Source organism: Eptatretus burgeri, chromosome 11, assembly GCF_056783735.1.
Source record: "Eptatretus burgeri isolate ZD-2024b chromosome 11, Ebu_testis_v1, whole genome shotgun sequence".
Taxonomy (NCBI): domain Eukaryota; kingdom Metazoa; phylum Chordata; class Myxini; order Myxiniformes; family Myxinidae; genus Eptatretus; species Eptatretus burgeri.
The window spans coordinates 28371742-28399329 of record NC_140971.1 but is presented as its reverse complement, the minus strand read 5'-3'; the positions used below and the strand labels follow the sequence as shown (position 1 = coordinate 28399329).

At 45.0% G+C, this 27588-nt stretch overlaps 1 long non-coding RNA gene across 1 annotated transcript in view; it reads right to left on the bottom strand.

The window, feature by feature from the left end:
* Positions 1–13820, bottom strand: part of LOC147016749 (uncharacterized) — a 36314-nt gene extending 22494 nt beyond the window's left edge. Inside the window, exon 1 of the long non-coding RNA XR_015049690.1 lies at positions 13468–13820. This is a non-coding gene — a long non-coding RNA (uncharacterized LOC147016749). The remainder of the gene's footprint in view (positions 1–13467) is intronic.
* Positions 13821–27588: the final 13768 nt, after the last annotated feature.

Here is a 27588-nt window from a genome sequence, read left to right as displayed (position 1 = left end):
AAGAAAAGACGAAGCGAAACGGGAAAACAGTTCAACATGATGCACATTTATTCCACGGCACACGGAGAGCACACATATAGTCAAACAATCATCAAAATGCACATAGAAAGCAACTAAAACAAAAACAACAATGCAGATCTACAACCGACTACGCGTACACACGGCAACACTTACACAGTTTTACTTTACAGATGGTGCCAACAACGCATTTACTCAAAAGCAAAAGAAAAGGCCACCCTCAAAGACAAGGGGGCAGACGGGGCCTGTTGGCCAATATTTGCGCGGGACCTGAAGGAGCGGTCAGGTCCGCGAGACCGGGTGGGTCCTACCCGCGTCTTCGTGATGAGCCGCAAATGTGGCAGCGCGGCGGTGCCCCGACTTCGTGCTCCTTCGCGGGTTTCGTTGGCACCGCTTGGAATGGGGTGGGAACGGGGCCCCCTTTTCGCACTATCTCAGCACGGGGGGAAAGGGGGAATTGTTGATGCTCTGGGGAAAGAGTATAGCTGGCTTGCTTGGGTCCCGTGACGAGCGATTCCACCGCGACCTCGTCGCCGACCGCCGTCTTCCTTGCCTCGGACCCGAGCTCCTCGGACTCTTCCCCCAATTCTCCTCAGCCGACTGCAGAAAACCACCTTGAAGCCCTCGCCTCCCGATTCCACTCCGCGCTCCAACCCGACTTGACTCCCTCGCAACAACAACTCTTGCGCAACAACTCTTCTTTCTCTCTGTCCCAAAACTCTCTTCGCTTTTCTGCCACTCCCTCTGCTTTTCTGCTCGGCGTTTTATAGGCCGGCAGGAGAACCCATATGCAAATTTCCGGATCAGGATGAGCTCGGGGGCGGAGCCACGCTCGCCCATTGGACGGAGGAAAAGGGGCCTGAATCTCCCCTGATCCTAGAATTTGCATATCTCGATTCCACACAGACGCGCCTGGAGGCGGGGCCAAGCCGCCCCGCGCTTGCTGATTGGACGGATCAGAGGTGGGCGTGTAGCATTCCTGATCCGAATTCTCATCGGAAAGGCCGCATTTTGCACTCGCGGCTCGGCGCGTATCTTGTACGAGCCCAGGACAGCCCGACGCTCGGTGCTCACAGGTGGTGCGGGAATGGTGGTAGAAGGAGGGAGGTGAGGGTGGTGGAGGGTTTATGGTGGTGGTTTGATGGTCATGGTGCGTTTGGGAATGGCTTGATGCGATGATGTGGGAGCGAGTTGTGAAGGTAAAGGTCGTGGCTGTTGGCGTTGTTGTTGTTGTGAAGCGGCGTTGTGGTTGGTGGTTGTTGTGTGATGGCGGTTGGTTGAAAATAAAGATAGAACAGAAAAACGGCTATCTCAAAGCGTCACAGCCCGAATGAATCACATTTATTCCCTCTAAACAACGGGTTTGGGGCTAACTACACATGTACTTAGAGATATCTCACCTATGGGACCTGAATGGTGGTTTGTGAATTTCCACAACCGTAACAATATGTTGTGGACAAAGTACAGAAGAGGCATCGTTTGGGGCTAACTACACATGTACTTACAGAGATATCTCACCTATGGGACCTGAATGGTGGTTTGCGAATTTCCACAACCGTAACAATATGTTGTGGACAAAGTACAGAAGAGGCATTAAATTGATGCAACAACAAATAAAAGTCCCAATTTCTGCTTGTATTTGTTTATACACTGTGAATGCAGTGCACCTGGAGAAAATGAGACAGCTATTTGTCAAAAAAAAATGGCAATTTTTATGCCATTCTGCCAAAAATTGACATTTTTTTGTGAAATAAAAAGTGGTCCAAGTTATGCCATCACTAGTACCAACTACTGGCCCTAATGACAGAGATACTACAGACTCTCATTTAGCTATTTAGCATGCAAGGGTACAAAACACCAGAAATGACTATGACTGTGAAACGGCCCATAAACAGAGACAGACAAATAAGGGAGGCACGGGTAAGGTTGAAGGGTAGAGGAGAATGCAAGGGGTGGATAATATAAATACAGAAGCAAACAAAAATTGGGGGTAGAGGGGTTAACGAGTGTAGAAAGGATCATTGTTTTTGATAAAACAGGAATAATTTTTGGATGCAACAGGAACAACAGGAACAAAACAAATGAGTGGAGGTGAGTAGTGATTCTGGATTTTAGGAGTTTCCCTGGAAGGGGGTTGCTGATGGACCATAGGCAGCCTTCGGATACCTAGGGAGGACAAAGCACAGAGAGGGCAGAGGGTGCATGACCAGAAATGAGGCAGAAGAAGACAGAGAGACCACCGATCTGTTGGTGATGGCAAAGTAATAGGCCGGTAGACTCAGCTTCATTGAGGGAGATTCCAGTGATCTTGAAGGCGTTGATTTCAATAGTGTCAAGCTGAGCAGGGGAGCAGTATTCCATCAAGAGAGCAGATTTTCATCAAGCTGCAGATGAAAGCCTTGAAGGTGGGTTGGTTTGCACAACAGAGGATGCCCAGCCAGTGATGGCTTTGGAGACGAACTTTGAAATTATTGTTTGCCCAAGTGAGATCATGGCTGAGAGTCAGACACAAGAGTTTAAGTAACTTAACTTCTTCGAGAGTTTTGTTAGGAAAGTAGATAGGAGGGTTTTCTCTGGAGGCAGATTTCTTCCACTCCGTAGTCAGAATTCTGAAGGGGTAGTGACCATGACCTTTGCTCTACAAAGCCGATGAAATTGCATTGCAAAGTCTTAAAATATATGTTGACAAGACATTAATCAACATGAACTCTAGATCGATCTGATAGGACCCAGTAACCTCCCATAGTGATGGAAGTATGGTTATAGCTTGGCACTTAAGAGCAACACTGAGCAAAAATACCAACATAGTGCACCCAAGATATTGCTTCAGATTTGTACACCTCGGTCTCCACTGTAAGACCCACCCCACCACAACACCAGTGCACCACTGATATTGGCTGAACTATTAAAAAAATAAAAAAACAGCCTGAACAATAGTTCTTCCAGCTGAACTTACATTATTTGTACTTGAATCATGTCAACACCAAATCATACTTGTATAAAATTCCTCATGTCATTGCATGGGCTGCGAAGAGATTGTGGCCGTGTTGGCAGGCTGCAGAAGCAATGATTTGCCTTGTAACATCCCAAAACTTTAACCTAAAACAGAACGAAGCTGCTGTTTGTCTTCAGGTTAATCATCAATTCGTGATTACATAACAAGCCTTGCCAATTTATCGTTATTTCAACCTATCATAAGTGGATACCTAATGATGCATGCTGTGGGATTTGTCAGTCATATCCCATCACATTAAGTCATAGGTCATTTGGTGGGAGATAAGGTAATAATGTCAATAAACCTATGAAACGTAAAACCATACATACTAAGGCCCACCGCTGCACGATGAAGAGCCTTCTAAGTGAAGTGAGAAACAAAAATAATTGGCCATGGTACCAACACACAATAGCCTGCTCAATTCAAAAGAAAGCAGGAGTTGTTTAACATTAACATGGCTGTGCAAATACATGAGAGAGCATCCCTTTCAAAATCGCAGTTTCCCACTGTTTAATACACTACTCTGCTGCCAAATACAAGGGTGAGCGGGTGATCATCTATCATGAAAAAAGACACTCAGGCAGCAGGCAGGGGCCAAGGGGCCATCATAGGCCCCCTTGCAGGGTGAAAGACAGTACCCCTTCTGGAGCTATGAAGTTATAAGCATGAAGTAAGCCATGAGGTTTTAAGTATGTAAATAACTTAAGATGTTTTACATAGTGTAACTAGAGGGGGAGCACTCAGTAGAGTGCAAAGCCTCCGCCACCAATACTGCTGGGTCACTTAATTGAACCTGATATCCTATTCATTGTAGGTCAAAACGGATCAGACTCTACTGAACCACGATTGAATAAACTAAACAAGATCGACGTGCATGTAGAAATGCCAAAAAAAAAAAAAAAAAAAAAAAAATATCGAATTTTTTTTGAAAAAAAAGGTGCAAAATTTCTAAGTTTTTTTTTTCTCCAACAAAATTTTTTGGGGGGTTGGAAATCACTTAAAACATGCAGAAATGCAAAAACAAAAATTCAAATATTTTTTTTTTAAATGGCCGCCGTAGCGGCCATATTGGACTTTGGACCAAGTCCAAAATTTAATGGCATGATCCTTGGACCATACCTAATCCCCCCACCAAGTTTCGTCGAAATCCGTCCAGGAGTTTTTCCGTAATACTGTTCACAAACAAACAAACAGACAGGGATGAAAATAGTAACGTCCGTCCATCTTCGATGGCGGAGATTAATTAAATACAGTAACCTATGAAGTTTTAAGTATTTAAATAACTGATGAGGTTTTAAATATTAAAATAAGTTATGAGGTTTTAGTTATTTAAATAAGCTATGAGATTTAAAATATTTAAATAAACGATGAGGTTTTAATAATTAAAATAAGCTCTGAGGTTTTAGTTATTTAAATAATTGATGAGGTTTTAAATAAATGATGAGGTTTAGGTTATTTAAATAACCGTTGAGGTTTTAAATATTTAAAATAAATGATGAGGTTTTAATTTTTAAAATAACTTATGTGGTTTTAGTTATTTAAATAAGCTGAGGTTTTAAATATGTAATTTAACGATTTGGTTTTAATTATTACAATAATGTGACGTCCACGGGACTTGAACAGTCCCTCCAACGTAGAATGAGCCGAAACGATGGAGGCGGTTTATTTTTTTATAACCCAAAGATGGCGGTTTTAATCGCTCTACCGCAAACGGGACGACGAAGGTGGCACGAGTCGCTTTTCACTGAGTTAATAACATTTATTTCTCTAACCAGAAATAATAAGACTCGGCAAGAGGAGGGATCCGGGGCGATTCGACGGGATGGTGGTGTGGGTTCGGGCGTGGGGAAAACACAAACAATTCCAATGGATATACAAATCTCAAACCCTCGAAGGTGCCAGGTACACACACACACACACACACACACACACACACACACACACACACACACACACACACACACACACACACACACACACACACACACACACACAAACGTAGCTGGTCCTGGTGGTCAGGCTAGCCCGTGGTGTTGACGCAACAGTCCCTGGATTGGCGTCGGACGAGCTGGCGTTGCGCTCGTCAGGGGCAGGAGACACCGTGGTGCTGTCGACCTCCTGGTGTCGGCGCAAGTCCGCTCACAGCCGCCAGGGAGCCAGTTCTGGCGCCAAGTTGCGAGCAGGAGAGGGAGGCAGGTCCGCCCGCCGTTCGACCCCGTACTCCGAGCCAGCAGAACCCCAGAGCCAACCGAGGAGAGGAACGAGGCACAGCAAGGCCACGAGACACGATCAATCCAGGATCGAATCAGCGCAACAAAACAGCACGCTCCCAGCACAACAGTCTCCACCAAAACGGTTTTTCTTTACCGATCTTCTTCCTCCCACCCCTTTTCCCGAACAGAACCTTTTTATCCTCGAGTCCTCGTCACTTCCAATCGAGCCGTTTCATTGGCCCTCCGCCGTCGCCTTCCGCCAATAGTGATCACGGGGCGGAGCCATCCGCAGCACTGTCCTGTGACGTCACGGCAAGCCTCCAGGGAATACTAAAAGGGTTTACGCAGACACACTTACCCGAACCCGTGTCCCTATCTAATTACGTGACAATTATCATTTTCCCCTTGAAGAAATGGACAATTACTAGACAACTTATCACCACTGAATTGCTACTTATTACATCGAGATCCTGGTACACTCAAACAGCATGGCATACCTAATTAAACATCCTAATTACCCTTTGAATGCATACCCCCCCTCAAACGTAACACTGCCCCCTCCTCTGGTACCGCAGCTCCTGCAAGGTATATCACAGGCGCTATCGTACCAGCCTTAACACTTACTGACTCACACCTAATTAACCTAACGAAATAAAGTCGGAGGGGCAATGGGCAGCAAGCCACAGCTAACTTACCTATCCTGCTTAATGTACTACCCCCTTATGGCCTTATCCTCGCCTAAACAATCATTCATTTTTTTAATTATTTTTTTTTTTATCACATGAGAGCACTGAGCGAAGTTGCACTCCATCCTCTGGATCATCGCTCTTGCCCAACACTCTTCCAGTGATCTGGGGAAGGGAAACAAAAGGTTCCACAAAAACACAACACTTATACTTTACATTCCTACTCTAAGCCTTAACGACACTATTCATGGGATATTTACACTTGACCGCGTCCCCCAGTGGATGCTAATAGATCCAGCGTTACCTGGGGAGCCAATTTTCAAATTTGCTTGACCCCAAAATTATGCGGACATCATGCCCTTGCTGCACATGTCAAGTTGTGCGGGATCAAGTGGGACTCACACATCTTCACAACACACACCATGGTCATCATCACATTTCTAGGTCATGGTCCCCATTTTAATGATGCAGGCTGAATCCCGTCATGGCCGTGGCGTGGGTTACCACAAGATGATGGGGGCATCTCAGGTGCAACCATGCCCACAGGTAAGCTTTAGTCCAACCCGGACGTTTCTCCGCCCCGCTCCCTTTGATTCCCACCCCCCTGGTAGCCATCAGCTCTCATCCCGTACAACACACTGGAAGGGGTCTCACTGGCTCCTCTGGCCTTCCTGGGTCGCCAAGGTCCTACCCGCCTTGGTCGCCCAACCAGACCCTCTCCCAGTTGCCTCCAGACACTGTCACCATTAGCCACCAGGGGTGAATCTCCTTGAGGGGGGTCGCAATTCCCGCTCACCGTGAGCTTCAGAAATCCCTGCGGACAAGCACATCATCCCCACCCACTAAACCCACATGACTCCCCCCACCCCATCGGCCTTACATGTGACACCTGCATTTTTAACACTTCACCGACCATGACCTTCCCTGTTACCACACCATGTCCAATAAAAAAATCAACGTGTGGACCACACATTTCACTTCTTAACTTGAAACAACTCACACAGCACTTCTCACCCGATCCACGCACCAGCCATTGGACAGCCACTCGTTACTGCTTTGTTACCAATTACCCACTGTCCCGATTGTCACTCTAAAACCCAGCAGAACTTACAAACCCATGCCAATTTTCCCACAATTCACTTTTTTTTCACCAAAGGAGGCACTTCGCCACAATCTCAGCAACCGAGCATGGCCCTATATGCTCAGCCCGATCTAGTCTCCCCGACCCCCGACAGTGATCTCCGGACTCGACCGAGGTAAGGGCACCTCGGATAGACCTGGCGGTTCAGCAGGAGGATTCATCCTCTCCGGGCTTGAAAGTCTATTGGAGGGTCTCTCCATCGCCGGGTACCGGCAATATCGTTGCATGTGTCCTCTTCGCCCGCACTGGAAACAACTCCCTATAAAAGGCCCCCATGGGTATCGGTGTAATGTCTCTTCCGGTTCCAGACCCCTTCGGCCATAATCGAATTACTCTATTGGCTGGGCTGGACCCCGCCGCTTTGGCACACCAACTACCGAATTACCCCTTATCAAACTCGACAGTTTCTGGCAAATTTCCTGAAACATTTGAGTAATGCAAATTTCTCCCAGCCCCTCTCCCTGATCCCGAATCTCCGCCTGTCGGATCGTCACCGATGGCCTCTCGGGCACCCGACCCGGCCGACTCCACGAGGCCAGCCTGGCTGCGCACTCAGCCGCTCGGTGAACGGTGGGTGGATCCTGTAACTCCACTAGCGCTCGGACCTCAGGGTCCGGAAGAGCAGCTAAAAATTTCTCTAGTGCCAGTCTCTCCCATGCCTCCACTGTAAGGTCCCGATACGCGATCCTGACTGATTGGTAAATGTCCTGTGCCAGCGCCTGCACTGTCTCGCCCAGCTTTAATCTGCGGTGCTGGAGCTGGGCCCGCACCAGATCACAGTTCGCTGCGAACCCAAACCGACGGCTCAACGCCTCGCAAATGTGGGAGCTGGTCAACATCCCTCCGCGATCACGTTTAACACATCTGCGGCTGGTCCCCGCAACGTTGCCACCAAATTGCCTGTACGTTCCCGCTCATTCCACCCGTTTAGTCGGGAAATACATTCAAATTGCGTCAGAAAAGCTTCAAGGCTCCCTGACCCGTCAAAATTTACCAGGGGAATCACTTTTCCGGTGGCCCGCTTCCCAGTTTCTCCCTTGTCCGAATCCAGCCCAGGGATCAAACACCCTTGTGGCTGCGTATCCAATTTCGGAGCCCACTGTGGCCAAAGATGTTTTGTGGTGAGGGTCTCATGGGTCAATTTTGCCTCATGTTCCAAACGTTGAATGGACCGATTCACCTCTTCCCGCAGGATCTTCTGGGCCCGCACAACCTCCTCAAAGGCTCCATCGCGAGTTTGTAGCTGCTCCTCAACCAACCCGGACACTCTACTTACAAAAGATGGCTCTACCAGGCCTTTATCCAAGACTTCATCTTGGCTCATAATTTTATCTTGTTCGTCCAAACGAGCCTCCAATCCTTTTACCTCCTCCGCCAAATTCATCCCTTGCTTCCTCAGCTCTCCCCATTCTTCTACTTGCAGCTGCATACGAGCATCCACACAGGCACGATGACGTTCCAGGCTTTCATCCACTTCATCAACCCGAATGTTCGTTGCATAAATTTTATCTACCAATTTTTTCCGTATATTTTCCCCCTCCAATGTAATTTCTACCTTTGTTTCCTCCAATCTATCCTCAAATTTACTTTGTATTTCCCCCAATTTAATATCCACACACTCCTGCATCTCAGTTTTCATTTTCTCCATCTTTTCCCCAATTCATCCCTCATTAAATCAATCCGTGCACCCAACTGTCCGCCCATTACCCCCAATTGATCTGTCATTTCTGCCCTCTGTGTCACGAATTGATTTGCCATTTCTGCCCCCTGTGCCGTCATTGCACTCATTAAACGTTCCAACATTGTCCAGATCGACATCGCGCCGGTTTCCGGTGCTGCCGGCTCCATTACGGGCAATGAAGCACGGTCCACGCTCGGAATGGGGGAGGTTTCGATCCTACCCCCGTCTCTCCCTTCTTCCCCCGACTCGCTGCCAGACACGTGGCCTTCCTCCTCAAACATCTGCACATCCGCCATGGTGCAGAAGTCCCGTTTGCCGCCAATTAAATTTTATTTGAAAAATCCCGCCAAAATTTTCTCGCGCTCGCGCGCTTTTCTGGAGTAATTTTATATTCCAATTCGTGGCGAGATTTCAGTCCTGGTATATTCTCCCGATACCAAATATAATTTAGCGGGGTTCGAACATCCAACACCCTGACACCAATGTGACGTCCACGGGACTTGAACAGTCCCGCCAACGTAGAATGAGCCGAAACGATGGCGGCGGTTTATTTTATTATAACCCAAAGATGGCGGTTTTAATCGCTCTACCGCAAACGGGACGACGAAGGTGGCACGAGTCACTTTTCACTGAGTTAATAACATTTATTTCTCGAACCAGAAATAATAAGACTCGGCAAGAGGAGGGATCCGGGGCGATTCGACGGGATGGTGGTGAGGGTTCGGGTGTGGGGAAAACACAAACAATTCCAATGGATATACAAATCTCAAACCCTCTAAGGCGCCAGGTACACACACACACACACACACACACACACACACACACACACACACACACACACACACACACACACACACACACACACACACACACACACACACACACAAAACGTAGCTGATCCTGGTGGTCAGGCTGGCCCGTGGTGTTCACGCAACAGTCCCTGGATTGGCGTCGGACGAGCTGGCGTTGCGCTCGTCAGGGGCAGGAGACACCGTGGTGCTGTCGACCTCCTGGTGTCGGCGCAAGTCCGCTCACAGCCGCCAGGGAGCCAGTTCTGGCGCCAATTGCGAGCAGGAGAGGGAGGCAGGTCTGCCCGCCGTTCGACCCCGTACTCCGAGCCAGCAGAACCCCAGAGCTAACCGAGGTGAGGAACGAGGCACAGCAAGGCCACGAGACACGATCAATCCAGGATCGAATCAGCGCAACAAAACAGCACACTCCCAAGCACAACAGCCTCCACCAAAACGGTTTTTCTTTACCGATCTTCTTCCTCCCACCCCTTTTCCCGAACAGAACCTTTTTATCCTCGAGTCCTCATCACTTCCAATTGAGCCATTTTATTGGCCCTCCGCCATCACCTTCCGCCAATCGTGATCACGGGGTGGAGCCATCCGCAGCACTGTCCTGTGACGTCACGGCAAGCCTCCAGGGAATACTAAAAGGGTTTACGCAGACACACTTACCCTAACCCGTGTCCCTATCTAATTACGTGACAATTATCATTTCCCCCTTGAAGAAATGGACATTTACTAGACAACTTATCACCACTGAATTGCTACTTATTACATCGAGATCCTGGTACACTCGAACAGCATGGCATACCTAATTAAACATCCTAATTACCCTTTGAATGCATACCCCCCCTCAAACGTAACAATAACTTATGAGATTTTAGTTATTTAAACAAGCTTTGAGGTTTTAAATATTTAAATAAACGATGAGGTTTTCATTATTAAAATAAGCTATGAGGCTTTAGCTATTTAAATAAGCTATGAGGTTTTAAATATTTAAATAAACGATTTGGTTTTAATTATTAAAATAACATGAGGTTTTAGTTATTTAAATAACCGCTGAGGTTTTAAATATTTAAATAAATGATGAGGTTTTAATTCTTAAAATAAATGATGAGGTTTTTGTTATTTAAATAAGCTGTGAGGTTTTAAATATTTCAATAAACGATGAGGTTTTAATAATTAAAATAAGCTATGAGGTTTTAGTTATTTAAATAACTGATGAGGTTTAGGTTATTTACATAACCGATGAGGTTTTAAATATTTAAATAAATGATGAGATTTAAATTTTTTTAATACCTTATGAGGGTTTAGCTATTTAAATAAGCTTTGAGGTTTCAAATATTTAAATAAACGATTTGGTTTTAATTATTAAAATAACTTATGAGGTTTTAGTTATTTAAATAAGCTGCGAGGTTTTAAATATTTAAATAAACGATGAGGTTTTAATTATTAAAATAACTTATGAGGTTTAGGTTATTTAAATAACCAATGAGGTTTTAAGTATTTAAATACACTATGAGATTTTAGAATATAAATAACCTATGAGGTTTAAAGTATTTTAAAAAGTTATGAGGTTTTAATTATTGAAATAACCTATGAAGTTTTAAGCATTAAAGTAACCCATGACGTTTGAAGTATGGTATTTAAATAACCTATGAGGTTTTAAGTATTTAAATAACCTATGACATTTAATAGTTTTAAATAACTTGTGAGGTTTTAAGCATATTAAAAAGCTATAAGGTTGTAAGTAATAAAATAACCTATAAGGTTTTAAGTATTTAAATAAACTATGAGGTTTTAGTATATGAATAACCTATGAGGTTTAAAGTATTTAAAAAAAGCTACGAGATTTTAATTATTTGAATAACCTATGAGGTTTTAAGCATCAAAGTAACCCATGACGTTTAAAGTACGGTATTTAAATAACCTATGAGGTTTTAAGTATTTAAATCACCTATCACATTTAATAGTTTTAAATAACTCGAGGTTTTAAGCATATTAGTGTAGTAGATAGTAGAAATATACCATCAGAGATGGGGAATCCCCCGCCATTGAAAAATAATTGAAATCAGATAAGCGTTTTTCCATTTATTACAAAAAAACATTTTTTTTCAACATGGCCGCCCCAGTCGGCCATCTTGGATCCGGCCACACTCAAAATCAATAGGGTTCTTCCTTTTCAGGTGGTACATGTGTGACCAAATTTCAAATCGAGATGGCGAACAGTTTATGAGTTATCGCACTCACAGCTATAAATGTTGATGCCCAGCCAGCCGGACGGACAGACGACCCCGGGTGACAACAATATCCCCCTTCCGCCACGCGACGGGGATAAAAATCCTGCAAATTATGATACAAGCATCAAATTTGGCATTTCTGTTCTGCATGGCTTTCTGATCAAATCTGCCCGATTGGCCATTTGAAAATCCAAATTTTGAAAAATTTGAAAAAATAAAAAAATAAAAAAAAATAACTGAAGTCACAGCTGGCTGAAATTCTTGAAGCACAAGTGAACATCCCAGACAGAGAACCAAGGGGAGATGCAGTCATCATTGATGGCTCAGCACTTATCAATGCCCTACCTCCACGCACTTCAAAGATATTTGATGACTATGCTCAAGAAGACATCATCCCAAAGGTGGAATCCTATGGTGCCAGGTACGAGAGGGTGGACGTAGTGTTTTATGTGTACAAGAAGTCAAGTCTGAAGTCCGAGGCAAGGTCGAAAAGGGGGCAAGGAATCAGAAGAGTGACAGGAACCAGTAAGACCCCAGGTAACTGGAGAAGCTTTCTTCGAGATGACAGCAACAAGACTGAGCTGTTTCACGTCCTTGCGGAAAAGATGTGTGAAGCACACATGACAAGCACAGTCATTGTCACAAAAGGAGAAGATGCCATTAGCAACACAAGGAAGTCACTGGATGCTGTGTCTCCATGTTGTCATGAAGAAGCTGACACTCGAATATTTGTACCCGCTAGGGATGCAACGACGGATGGTAGCAAGTCCATTATCAGTTAAAGGCTAATGACACAGACGTACTAGTCATAGCAATATCTACACTGCCATCTTTACAGGAACTAGGTCTTGAGAACATATGGATTGCCTTTGGCCAAGGAGCCAAGGCACGATGGATGCCAGTCCATGAGGAAGTTTCTGCAATCGGGCCTGAGAAAGCTAGAGGGATCCCATACTTCCATGCGTTCACTGGATGTGATGTCATGTCTTCCATCCGTGGTAAAGGGAAGAAAACTGCATGGCAGACTTGGAACGTCTTTGATGATGTTTCTGAAACATTCACCAATCTCAGCCAGTATCCAACATTGATTCGTGATCTTGACTTTTTTGAAGCTTTTTTTTTTTTCTTCAAATTTTGGATTTTCCAAATGGCCAATCAGGCAGATTTGATTAGAATCCCCTGGAGAACAAATGTGCCAAATTTGATGCTTGTATCATCATTTGCACGATTCCTCTCAAAAATTGCTGTTATCTGCCCCCACTATATTAAAAAGCTATAAGGTTGTAAGTAATTAAATAACCTATGAGGTTTAAAGTATTTAAAGTCATCTACAAGGTTTTAAGAAGTTAAATAAGCTGTGAGATTTTAACTATTTCAATAACATATTTGAAATATTAAATGCCGTACTGTAGATAAATATATGCCAGAGATGACTTTGAGAGTGTGTAGACTTTCCAAACTATAAACCCGTTTTAATATTATCAATTTATAATTGCATCGGTATATATTTAATATCATCAAGTTGCATGTAATCTAAGTCAGTAAGACTGGGAAATCAACAGGAATACTTACTATATCGTACACAGATGTGAAGTGTTGAGAATGGGGAACTACAACGGCACTCGGTAGAGAACATACCTCCGCCATGCTGAAGAGTTTCCGTTTTTGTATAGAAATCAGGTCGAAATGAATTTCTACTCACGCGTGGTCACACGGTGGTTTGACGAAGGCAAGCAGTCCCATGGTCCCAGATACGCTCCGTGAATGTAACGAAACAGAAGAACAATTCCCTGAAGATTCAGCAGCAGCAAAAGCTCCTCGACTCTGCACCACATGCTTTGATGCAACGACGCGTCACAAAATATTGAGTTTCAATGGTAGAAAATACAAATGCCCCAGGCTGAGACGAGGGGTGAATCAGAGTGAATATTCCACACAGTAAAGTGATCCAAAATTGCTGAAAAAAAATACAAATGCCTCAGGATGACACACGCAGTGGATAAAAGCGAATCTTCCACAGTAAAACTCGTCCGATAGTCTCAGGTGGCGGGGACAAACAACCAAGAACCCACTCACGAGCATTATTATTATTATTATTATTATTATACTAGACGACCCATGGACAGGTTGGGTTCCCGTTGTGACGGCGGTTGATAAAAAAATAATTTCAGAAATAAAAAAGATAGCTCCAGTGAACTACACCGCTGAGGTTGTTTGCATTGATCAAATAATCCCAAAGAGTACTTGCCTGAATCGGGAATTTTTTTTTTTTATATATATATATATATATATTGTTGCGGAGTCGCGCCCGCCGGCGTGCGAACGGCCACGTAACTCGAATCGGCACGTCGCCCACCGGACGGACAATCCCGTCGTGACCCTCTCGGACTAACGCCGGGAACTAGTCACGGGTGGGCCTTTCGGCATCACCACGATCGTGCCAATCGCCCCCCCGTGTGGGATAGGGTTGCTCGCCAAATTCGACCTACCTAAGTACCCACACGGAGGGTAGACCGGGCGATCGCACCTCGCCGCAGGTCGACTTCGGACACGGGCCACTTTAAGCGACCCGTTCCGTACTATCGGGATAACCGAGCAGTGTTATCGTCAACCTCGACGGTTCGATTAATTATTGGGCGCATTTAGCCCCCGACCAACCCTTTACGTGAAGTAAGATGGAGATTCAATAAAGGAAAAAGACGAAGCGAAACGGGAGAAACAGTTCAACATAAAGCACATTTATTCCGCGGCAAACGGAAAGCACACATATACAATTATACACCAAAAGCAAATGTAAAAGTGACACGACAATTCTGCACAAAAAGCAAATGTAAAAGTGACACGACAATTCTGCACAAAAAGCAAATGTAAAAGAGAAACACAATGCAGATCTACTACCGACTACCGAGCACACGGCAACACTAATACAGTTTTACTTCACAGACGGCACCGACAACACATATACTCAAAGCAAAAGAAAAAGGGACCATCCTCAATGATGAGGGGGGCAGACGGGCCTGGGGCCGAGACCGCGTCGAGCCTACCCGTCTGGTGATGAGCCGCAAAATGGCGGCGGCGCCCCGACTCCGCGGGCCTCACTGGCACTGCCTGGAAATGGGGTGGGAACGGGGCCCCCTTTTCACACTATCTCAGCGCGGGGGGAAACAGGAGGGGGGTTGTTGATGCTCGGGGGAATGAGGATATCTCGCTGGCTCGGGTCCCGCGACGAGCGTCTCCACCGCGACCTCGGTCGCGTTACCGGCCTCCCCTCTCCGCAGCTCCCCGACTCTGACACGAGCGCCCTCTCGACTGCCTTCGCCACCGCCACCACCACCACTCTCCAACTCTCCACTCTTCTCAGCTCCGTCCAACTGCGTCCAACTGCTTTCCTCTGACTCTTCTCTTCTCAACTCTCCTTGACTGACTCAACTACTTTTCGGCGAGCGAACGCGACCCCTTATAGCCCCCGGGGCTTCGCTCCTTCACCTTCGACCCTTCCCCTCTGGCTGGCTCCCCATTGGACAGAGGAAAAGTGGGCGTGAATGATTTTTGATCCGCGAATCTGCATATTGCGATTATACTCCGACGCACCTGGAGGCGGGGCCAAATCGCCCCACGCTCGCTGATAGGACGGAACAGAAGTGGGCGTGAATAGTTTTTGATCCGATTTCTCGGAAAGGTTGGTGTTTTTGCACCCGCTGCTCGGTGCGCGCCCTGTACGAGTCCAGGATCGGTGTCCACAAGCGGAGCGGGAATGGCGGTGATGCGATGGTTGCGAGAGCGAGATGTGACGGCAAGGGTCGTGGCTGTTGTTGTGAAGGGGCGTTGCGGTTGGTGGTTGTTGTGTGATGGCTGTTGAGACGTGGTTGGTGGTGGTTGTGGTGGTAGTAATGGCGGCTGGTCCAAAATAAAGATAGTAAAAGAAAAACGGCTATCCTGAAGGGTCGCAGCCCGAATGAATGACATTTATTCCCTCTAAACAACGGGTTTGGGCCTAACTACACATATACTTACAGAGATATCTCACCTAAGGGACCTGAATGGTGGTTTGCGAATTTCGTCAACCACAACAATATATATATATATATATATATATATATATATATATATATATATATATATATATATATATATATATATAGTATATATATATATATATATATAGTATACATATATATATGTATACATATATATATATATATATATATATATATATACATATATATATATATATATATATATATATATATATATAAATAATTTTTTTGTTGCCCGATTTTTAATGAAACTTGATTTTGCGCATCAATATGGAAAAAAAATGGAGAAAAGAAAGTCGAAGAAATTATAATGTGAGTAATCTTCGAAATACAATTTTATTTATTGATGAACACGGAAGTGTTAGATCAAAATGGCGATGTTTATTTTATGCTTAAAAATAAATCCTTCTTTGTCTATACTAAATGTTTGAGATTTTAAAAAAAGATAATTTCAAGAAAAAAAAAAAGATAGCTCCAGCGAACTATACCGCTGAGGTTGTTTGCATTGATCAAATTCTCCCGAAGAGTACTTGACTGAATCGGGAATTGATTTTTTTAATTATTTTTTAGTTGCCCGATTTGAACAAAACTTGATACTGCACACCGCAGGAGAATGGTGAGTAAGGTGGGCTGAAAATTTTTGCACTATCGTGTACCGTTTTGGCTGTATTTCGGGAACATACATACATACATACAAGGTGAGAGTTTTAGTAATATATAGAGATAGATAGATAGATTAATACGCTAAGCCATATTTTGTGGACGTATCTCCTCCGAAACTGCCGGACGGATTGTCTCCACTTTCGGCATGCGCGTGCTCTGTGGTCTAATGAACAGCATGGGCTATGTGAGATCGCGCCAGATGGACAGGTTTGGGAATTTTTGGTGATTTTCTAATTTTTACATTCGTTTGCATTGTGACGTCACGGCTGAGAGGCGTAATGACATCATCGGTCATTCGCTGACGTCATTACGTCTGTCGTCGACAGACCGTCACCGCTGAGAGGCGTAATGCCACTCCGAGAAAACAGCGTCTGCAATGTAAAACCCTCTTCTGCACGTGCTAACTACCTCAGAAGGTGAATTTGACACAAAAAATGTAACAAACATTGTATATAAAGAAATTCGATAAATCACATTGTGAACACCAGATATATTGACGTCCGAACGAATCCTCGCTTTTGAAACTTCGCCTGGAGCGTGGGTTTGGCTCGTCCTTGTTAATACCTGTCCAAATAAAACGTGTCGATATCAGCCTGTGAGTGGATGTGATGCCAGATTGCGACAAACAGTGGAGTGCATTGAAGATTCCACGATGGTGATTTTTAGGCACCAAAGGTCATTCATGGCTTGTTGAGACATCACACCAGATGTATCCATCTGAAGCAGGGAGTGGTACTTGCTGAAACAACAGTGAAGAAAAAGAAATCTCGTAGCTCACAGAGCTCCTCATCATTCTCTTGATCAGGTGATATGTCACTGTTAGAAGAAGATGGAGGAAGACGTGCAAAGCGCATCGATGTGCGAATGTGAGAGTGTAACAGCTCCCACATTATCGACTTCCTTCACACGCGTTGATGTCTATCGCGAACTGGGATATGTAGTCGAGATAACGAATCTCCCTTGGGGAGTGACGATCCGGCGTTGAGTGTAATGCATACACATCTGTGGTCGGTGTAGATGATGAAAGTTCTTCCTTCCAGTAAATGTCTGAAGTTCATGGGGCTGAGATACATGGCTAATAACTCCTGACCAAAAGTACTGTAATGTGTCTCACCCAGCTGCAGTCACTTTGAGAAGAATGAGAGTGGCTACCATTCTCCATCGACCACCTGTTGGAGTACGCCACCAATGCCCATGTCCGATACATCGGTCATGAGGTGTAACAGAGCATCTGACTTGCGATGGACAAGGAGGACAACCTCAGCCAATTTAACATTCACCTTTTCAAAGACTGAAAGCTCTCGCTCACCAAGGGTGATTGACTGGTTTGTCTTCTTATCCCTGAGCACATCGGTGAGGGGTTAAAGCGTTTGAGCACAGTTGGGAATGAAATGGCAGTAAAATTTCACCAGGCCGAGAAATTCGCTTAAACTGCGGAGCGTTGTCAGTGCTGGGATGTCATGGATGCTCTTCACCTTGTCTGGTAGAGGATGTATTCCCTGCTCATCTACTACATGGCTGAGGGAAGTGAGTGTAAATAACACCGACTGACACTTGGCTAGGTTAATCACCACATCATACTTAGTCAACTGGTCGAATAGCTGTCTCAGATGTGTTTCATGCTCGTCTTGTGTAGAGCGAGCCAACAAGAAGTTATCGAGATGGACGTAGATGAAAGACAATCATCGTTTGAAGAGGAGGAGAAGAAGAAGATAGAACTTTTATTTCACCAAGTGTAATTTAAACACAAGGAATGTGTCTTGGTGTTTGTCACACATACAATCACAATAAATCATACACCTCAGAAAAGTCAACCAGAATACATCAGATGATAAAACTGAATTCAAAATAAACTCGAGCTCCATCAACAACAAAACAATCACTCAATACATCACAAGCACAACAAAATGTGAGAAATTGACAAAATTAGAATGATGCAATCCCTCATGTTCACCCTCCTATCCCCCCACAAATAAATAAATAAATAAAAATGTCAGCAGAAACAGAAGACTGCTGTTTATGTGATAATGGAGGTGGACAGGGCAATAACTGCCTGAAGGAGAAACTATTCCTAAAGTGGTTTATCCGACACCTTAGTGACCTGTATAAAATTCCAGATGGCAAAAACTGAAACAGGACATTAGCTGGACGTGAGGCATCAAAGACTATCCTCCACGATCTATTCACAGTATGCTCTGTATAAATTGAACCCAAAGAAGACAACATACATCCAACTATCCTACCAGCAGTGCACACAACCCTCTGGAGCCGAAGCTTCTGTTGCTGGGTGCAGCTGCCATACCACACACACAGAGAAAAAGTCAAACAACACTTCCTATAATAACCCTATAAAACTGAATGCAAATCTCCCTGTGAAGGCCAAACTTCTTTAGCTGCCGCACGAAGTGGAGGCGTTGCTGAACTTTGACATCATTGATGAAATGTTGAAACATCTGCACTGCGTTAGGTAGACTCAATGACATACAAACAAATCATTCAGAGTTCAAATGATGTGGTACTGGCCATCTTCTAGATATCATCATGCTCGACAGGTATCTGATGGTATGCTCCAACTCGATCTACCGTTGAGAAAACGAGCACCTTGTTGAGAAGTAGAAAAGTCTTGGAGGTGTGGCACCAGATAGCAATAAGGCACAGTAGATTTGTCGAGTGCCCAATAATCTCCACAAGGCCACCAGTCTCCTGGTGTCACCTTCAAGACCATGTGTAAGGGGGAAGACCAGTTACTGCAAGATGGGTGGATGATACTGAGCTCGAGCATCTGATCGAATTCTGCTGTGGCAATAGACTGATGATCAGGTGTTAGGCAGCAAGGTCTTGCTGCTACAGGTGGGTCTCGAGCCTCGATGTGATGTGTGATGGAGTGCTTGACTGTCGCATCACTGTATGCTGGGGTTGAGTTATGCTGGGGTATTCAAGAAGGAGGGTACTAAATCTTGAGGTATCAGTACTCTTCACATACATCAGACTGATGGTGGATGCGTGTGAACTGATCCCTTGCACAGTGAGGTTCGTTATGGAGTCAATAAGCTGATGATGTTTGACCTCTACTAACAAGCCAAACTGATTGAGAAAATCAGCTCCAATGATGGGTGTGGGCAGCTTAACGACGATGAATACCCAGCAAAAACTCGATGCAGTCCCAGATCAAGTGTCATAGATCTCTCTTCGAATGTGGCACTAGATGAGTGGTTAACTGCTTTCAACTAGAGGGGGAGCACTCGGTAGAGTGCAAAACCTCCGCCGCCAATGCTGCTGGGTCACTTAAGTGAACCTGATATCCTATTCATTGTAGGTCAAAACGGATCAGACTCGACTGAACCACGATTGAATAAACTAAACTAGATCGACACACATCTGGTATCTGGCAGTCCATGACAGGTTGATTACAAAATCTCTGACCTCTTGTGCAATCTCTGGTTGCAGTGATCCAATGATGTAAGCAAATTTTGTATCCTGCATTCTGATCTTTCGAGTCATGAACTATGCTTCCACTTGCGAGAACCATAAGGTTGGGTTGTTGGGCCAAAAGGGAGGGAGTTTCAGTCCAACCGCCATGACCGGTGAAAGGTAAAATGGCCTCTGGAGACATGTCTTCCACAGGTGTGTTCCTCGGAATCAGACATGATGCATGGTAACCCAAAATATAGACTAGTCTAAATGTGCAGAAACTCCTGATCGAAACCACTGTTTCACTTCATATCGGGGCCACCAATATAGAAATCATCCACCAAGTTTTGTCTTTATCCACCCATAACTTTTTCAAGTATCATGGTACAGATAATTTTAGCTCATCCCTCAATGGTGAAGAATAACTTGAATTTTTTTTTTTAATTCTCACATCTGGATCTGGATTTGGATCTTCACCAAAATTGAATCAATCTGTCTTTGTCACACACTCAACCTGTCTCCCAAATTCCATTTAAATCCGTCCAAAACATTTAAGATATCCTGCTCACAGACAAACAGACGGACAGACAAACAGGGGTGAAAACATAAACACGAGTGAAGAACGAGCACCTCAATGAGAAAACAATTGAGAAAACGAAAAGAGAGATGGAGATAGAGATTCGTTCTCACATTTCTCAGCATGTGCTCCTGGTGCTTTGGGTTTAAATGAGCCCATATAGACCGTATGACAACTAGGGACCGTATGACAACTGGGTGTGGATTCACAGGACGAAGTGGACCTCAATGGAACCCTCATTCTTCCGAATCGGCCAACTGTGCATCCGAGTACCACGCTGACTGATCTCTTCTGAAAAGAAGCTTTTTTTCTGGACCACCAACGAGCAGAGTGTCCAGCAGTCCTTGTTCTGCCAAGTTGGCCAATCCATACTTGCTCGCACTGCCAACGTAAACAACCAACCACCAACAAACAACCAACCACCAACAAACAACCAACCACCAACAAACAACCAAATCTGTCTTTTTCATGTCCAAAAAGATGCAAGCCCACAGCCCAATGGATGTTTCCCAATGACCTCTATGTCACGCTTTACACGCTATCTCAGCAATATCAATCCTCTGAAGGTTTGTTAGATGAGCAGCCCAGAAGATATCTCATCGCCTTCCTTTCAAAGCAACTTAGCATGTGCCACATAAGGCCCTGCATAGTTAAGATGCCAGCCTGGTAAGTGTATCGGTGCTTTATCTCTAATTAAACATTGGAGAAGTGAAGAAACCCCCCAAATAAATTATCTTGATATAATATCCCTTAATGAGTTACCATTCAGGATCAGGAGAGTTGCAATAACACCAGGCATTTACAAGAGGTGCCAGTTGTATGAACAAGTTTGCATCATGGATTTCACTAGTTCAGGGGAAACCAGACAAAAGTGAGATAAAATAAATTCTAAGAAGCAGACAGGCAGAAGAAGAAAAGCCACTCCTTCCACTTCTTCAGATGCATCGGGTTACCGAGGCAGGTTTTTTTTTTTTTGTATACCTTGTCGAGGCTCGTATGAGAGCTAACACACAGCGCACATCAAGGGGGGCATGAGACAGGAGGGGAGGGAGTGGGAAGGACAAAATAGTGGGGGACAGAGACATTGGAGATCTGTGGAAGGGAGAGGGATGGGACGGGAACATGGGGAATAGAAGATGGACATTACAGGGACTTTCAGGAAGGAAAGCAGGGAATTTGAAGGAGGTGGGCTTGGGTGGATTACCGGGGGTAGAAAAGATCGAGGATTTGGATGGGGGATGATAAGAGGTGGTGGTGAACAGCTGTTTTGAAGGCCTGGAGGGAAGAATGGGAATGATTACAGTGAGGGAGTTTATTCCAAAGGCGGGAAAAAAAAGAGGAATGAAAGAGTGAACGTGAGCAGTGATTCGTGATTTTGGTAGTTTTACCAGAAGGGGGTTGTTGGCGGACCTTGAGCGCCCTGCGGAAATGTGGTGGGGACAAATTGCAGAGAGAGCAGGGGGGGCGAGGCTGGAGAGGAGACGGTAGAAGACAGAAAGACCACCGACCAACCTGCAGTGATTGAGTGAGAGGCCCAAAGACTCAGCCTCATCGTGGGAGATGCCAATGATCCAAAATGCCTTGGTTTCTACAGCGTGAAGCCGAGAAAGGTGGGAGGCAGGAGCACCAGCCCAGAGGGAAGAGCAGTACTCCATCAGGCTGCAGACAAAAGCCTTGTAAGTGGTCAGGAGCTCAGGTGGGCCGAGGAAGGACCTTGCACGACGGAGGATTCCCAGTCGGCGACTGGCTTTGGAGACGAGGTTTGAAATGTGGCTTTCCCAGGAAAGGACATGGCAGATAGTGAGACCCAGAAGCTTGAAAGAAAGGACTTCTTCCAAAGGATTCTTGAGAAAGTGGATGGGGGGGGGGATTCTAAACGGTCCTTTCGAGGAGACATAGTGAGAGTGTGAGATTTGTCCGGATTGAAAGACATGTTCCACGTGTTGGACCAGTTTGTGATTTTATCCATATCAGCAGTGAGCGAAGAAGCTGCTGCTTGCCGGTCTGAGGGATGACCGATGGTACGGCAGAGGGTGGAGTCATCAGCAAAGAGATATAGAGGATTTTCCAGAGAGTCAAAGAGATCATTGATGAAAACCAGAAAAAGAACAGGGCCCAGAACGCTACCTTGAGGAACTCCAGCCTGGACAGGAAGGGGGGATGAAAGAACTCCATTTAGGGCCATACGTTGACTGCGACAGGAGAGGAAGTAAGTCTGTGAGCCATGAGTGGAGATGGCCTTGGATACCATAGGAAGAGAGTTTGGTGAGCAGGGCAAGGTGCCAGACTGTGTCAAAAGCACGTGATATATCCAGGGATACGGCTCGGATTTCCTGTCTGGCATTGAGGGCTTCCATCCATTGTTGGGAGAGCAGAAGCAGCATATCCAGGGTAGAGTGACCTGCTCTGAAACCAAATTGATGATCAGAAATCAAGCCATTGGAGAAGAGGAAGGATTTGATGTCTGAAGCGATGATTGATTCCATAACCTTGCTGATGATTGGGAGAAGGCTGATTGGTCTGTAGTTGCAGGGAACTGGTTTTGCACCTTTTGTGCAAGGCAGTGATGTTTGCTGATTTCAAAGCAGATAGCAGATGGCCTTGAGCAAATGAGAGGGTGAATCTAACAGAGAGAGGGTGAGCAAGAGCAGAAGAGCAGGTTTTGAGGACACGTGGGCTGATGCCGTCTGGCCCGGTTGCAGAATCTGAGTCGAGTTTAACAGCAAGCTCTCCACCTTGTCAGGAGAAAAGGACAGAGTCCAGGGACAGTTGGGTGCGACTGGGTAAGGTGGGTAGAGAAAGTGATGGGTTTTGGACATAAGATTTAGCTGCAAACACCGAGTTTAGGCATTCAGCTTTTTCATGTGCGGTATCAGCAGTGCTGCGATTTGAGGTTAGGGAGGGGATGGAGGGGGAACATACACCAGAAACAGATTTGATTAGATGCCACCAGGATTTTGAGGAGGGAGAGAGGTTTGAGAGTTCAGACTTGAGATGAGAAAGATGTTGTTTTCTGGCTTTCCTGAAGGTCGATACACACTTGTTCCGAGCTTTATGGAAGGAACTGAGATTGCCCTCAGTTGGGTTTGCTTTCCATGAGGCAAAGGTAAGTTGTTTCAGGCCAACTGCCTCACCACAAGCTTCAGTGAACCAAGGGCGGGAGGAAGGGTAGGACAACTGAAGACGAGAGGGGATAAATCTGAGCATGAGGGAGAGCAAGTTTCTTTGAAAAAATTCCCAGGATGAGTTTATGTTGGAGAAAGTAGAGATAGGAGACCAGTCTATAAGTTTGAGGGCTGCTCGGAGACCCTGCCAGTCAGCTTGAGTGAAATGCCAGACTCGACGGCGGTGAGGTGGTTCTCTGATAATAGCCAGAGAGATGTCCACTTTGACAAGGATGTGGTCAGAAGAACCGATTGGAGTGGAGGAAGAGCAGCAGATATTGTCAGGGAAATTTGTCAAAATCAGATCCAGAAGAGATGGAGTACCATTGGTTGAGATCCGGGTAGGGAAGTTGACCGATTGAGTCAGTCCCAATGAGTTGCAGAAAGCTTTTGCTGAGGTGCCATGACAGGTGAGAGAGGTACCCACACCTCGCCAACTGGCATGATGACAATTGAAGTCGCCACATATGAGGAAGAGAGAGAGTTTGGATGAGAAGATAGAAGTTGGTCCATGTTTTCAGATAGTGAGGTGTAGATCGAGTCATCACTGTTAGGTGGACGGTACAGTACACATATAAACATGAGGTGGGAGTTGAGGGGAAGCCGTAGCCAGAGGTATTCCTGGGGGTGTGGGGGAGTGAAGGTAGTGCATGGAGAGTGAGGAATAGAGTCTTTGATGAAGAGAGCAACTCCTCCACCAGGGCGAGGCTCAGGTCTGTTAAACCGGAGGAGGGAGTAACCAGGGAGAGATACTTGGGAGTCAGACATGTCTTGGGGGAGGAAAGTTTCTGTTTGGCAGATTATATCTGGTTTGTCAGTGGCAACCTGTATGGAAAGATCTGAAAGGTTTGAGCGAAGGCCCCGGATATTTGAGGTCCATACTTTTAATGAAGAGGTAGGGGAGGAGGCTTTGGGTGCAGGGGTTGGGGGGAGGGGCGTAGGGCAAGTGACGAGGGGGGGAGGTAAGGAATGTTGTTGAAAGAGTGTGGGGGATTACAGAATAGCTAGGGGAGGGGCCGAATGAGGAGGAGAAAAGGCTCTGTGGTGCTGGGGGAGAGGGGATAAGAGAGAGGGAAGAAGGCAGTTGAGAATTTGAGGAGGTGGAGTGAAGAGATGGAGGTGAGAGGGCAGTGGAAGGAGGCAGCTTTGTGGATGGGAGCGGGGGGGGGCAACTTTGGGAAGGATGAGTGAGGGGGATGAATGGTGGGAGAAAGCTGAGGGGGGACTTTTTGAGAGAGGTGAGAGGGAGGCTTGGAGGGAGAAGAGTGGGATGGTTGCTTTGAGGGGTGAGAGGAGTGAGTTGGCACTGAAGTTGGAAAAAAAGAATGGTTGATGGAAAGCGAACATTCATAGCAAACTGGGGTTTTTTTAAGTTTTAGGTCAATTATGCGATTAAACACATTTCTTGAGGGATGCAATAAAGGTGAATTCAGAGAATGGAGAGAAGAAACACTGTAACAGTTGGATTTTTCAGGCAAGGTATGAAGGAAAGATCGAATTGAGAGCAGTCTATTTAAATAGTAGAAGAGTAGTGCATTCTGATACAGTAAAGAGAACCACACGTGTGAAAGAGGAAGATGAAGCATTATAAGAGATCGTTTTTGGTTCACGAAAAATATAAGTGACCACTATTTGGTTCACGAAAAAATATTTTCACGAAAAATATAATTGGTTCACGAAAAAATATTTTCACGAAAAATATAAGTGACCACTATATTCGTTATTGTTGTGTGTCTGTCTGTCTGTCTGTCCCGAGCATAGCTCTGTGGGTTTTGAGCCGATCCTGATGAAATTTTGGTGGAAGGTTTATATCATGATCTAGTTGTGTTTTCCTGAAAATGGGCGTGGCCCGCCTATTATGGGCGGAGCCACGCCCAAAAAACATGTGTTTTTAGGGGGTAGCCGATTTCAATTTGCATCTTCTCCTTGGGGGTTTGTCGAATCTGACAGGGTTTTTGGTATTTGGTTAGCCCAATGGCACCTATATAGCCCCATGGAGCTCGATTTTTTTATTTTAGCCCCAAGGTCAAGGTCACAAGGTCATGAACTTAGAAAATTTTGAATTTTGACATAAAGATCAGACGACCGCCCAAACTTTGAGAGCTAAGATGACAATATTTTTTTACGCGTAATCTTGAGGTCATTCCCCACCTAAAGTCTTGAAACCACTTTTCTCTATCTCGAACACCTTGCCCGTGGCGCCCCCTTCAAGTTTGTTTTTATGCTGATTTCATCAAAGTATGGATAATCCGAGGAGTGTGAAATGCCATATAGCCTATATGACGTTATATTGTTCCTGGAATGTTCCAGAGGAATTTTTGCACCAAAGGTCATAATCCTTGACCTTTGACCTTTAAAGTTCACAAAGGTCAAATTTTCAAAGTTGTGGGAATCAAACCGGGTTTTCGACCTTCTTCGACGAACTAACTCCATTAAGCTATAGCACATATCCTGTTTCCTTATTTTAATGTCTACAACATTGTTTTGTGACCTTTAAAGGTTATGCAAAGGTCAAAAATTTTAAGTTGTTGAACGAAACCGGGTTTTTAACATTTTGCAGCTAATAACCTGTCACTCGTACCACATCATGTTGATCATTTTTATAACTTGGTCAAACATTATCACATTGTCTCATCCTTGACTTCTGAAACAATCTACATCGTCAAATACCGCTCGTGAACCATCGTCGTCTTCAGACTTGTTGTTATTATTATTGTTTGAGAGAGTTTTCAACAGATGAGGTCATGGAAGTGTTGAGAAAAAATCGAGGAAGAAGAGGAGGAGGAAGAAGAAGAGGAATCGGAGAAAGGAAGCGTTTTTTTTTTTTAAAAATAAGAAATAGAGTGATTGGTTGGGATGGGGGACGTTAAGAAAGTGGGAAAGATAGAAATTGAAGACAATGGGGTGAAAAATCAAATAAACACGATCGTACACCAAGGGGAACAAAGGGTAGGCCTCAAGCACCCAGTCAGACAAGTTTGACGAAATCTCACAAAATAGCACGATTTTTGAAACAAAACCGAACTAGGAACACACAGTAACATGTAGGTGAGAAAATAAACAGTTAAAACAGGACAAATAACGACCGGAAACTTAACTTTGAGATCGTCAGCAGGGAGCCCCGCCAATGCTCCAAACCCAGAACCATGGGGAGTTGCAATAACACCAGGCATTTGCAAGAGGTGCCAGCTGTATGAACAAGTTTGCATCATGGACTTCACTAGTTCAGGGGAAACCAGACAAAAGTGAGATAAAATAAATTCTAAGAAGCAGACAGGCAGAAGAAGAAGAGCCACTCCTTCCACTTCTTCAGATGCATCGGGTTACCGAGGCAGGTTTGACTGGGGGATGCAATCCTGGACGGGTGACAACTCCAACACAGGAGACTCAAACGGCTCCATCATCCCAGCAAGCGCTCATAATTCCCACCTCAGATAGATGACAGGCTGAGTCAACCCCACCTGTTATTAATTAAACAGCCTGAGTGGGATTTGAACTCAGGACCACCGCCCGAACCATGAAGCCAACAGCAGGAATATTTTCCATATCAAATCACGTTAAGATATTCGTGTCACGATCCGAGCTGTCGATATCTCATATTGATTGTTCTGAACTCTCATAATAATGAACAGGAAATGTTATTTTGTCCTTTCTCTCACCATCTCGTCATTCATTTCACAAAGTCAAGTTTTAAATCAAATTCCAATTTCCCTTTAGCTAATGGCGAGTCCGAAGACTCCTGTTGACTATGTTTGTTTCACGTACAAATCCAGTTTCTCTCCGCCCGCCAACTGTCTGCCAGATCGCCTCAGTGAACCGATGAAAATGTTCGTCGTGTAAACGTTTCAAGTAAAATTGTGTAAAATCATTTGGGAATTTTACCGAACGGGAAAGAAGGGCACAAACAATATCGTGGGTTTAATGTGAGAGGGAGGAGCGTGAGGGAACCTCCGCTCGAAGCCGCGCCCAGG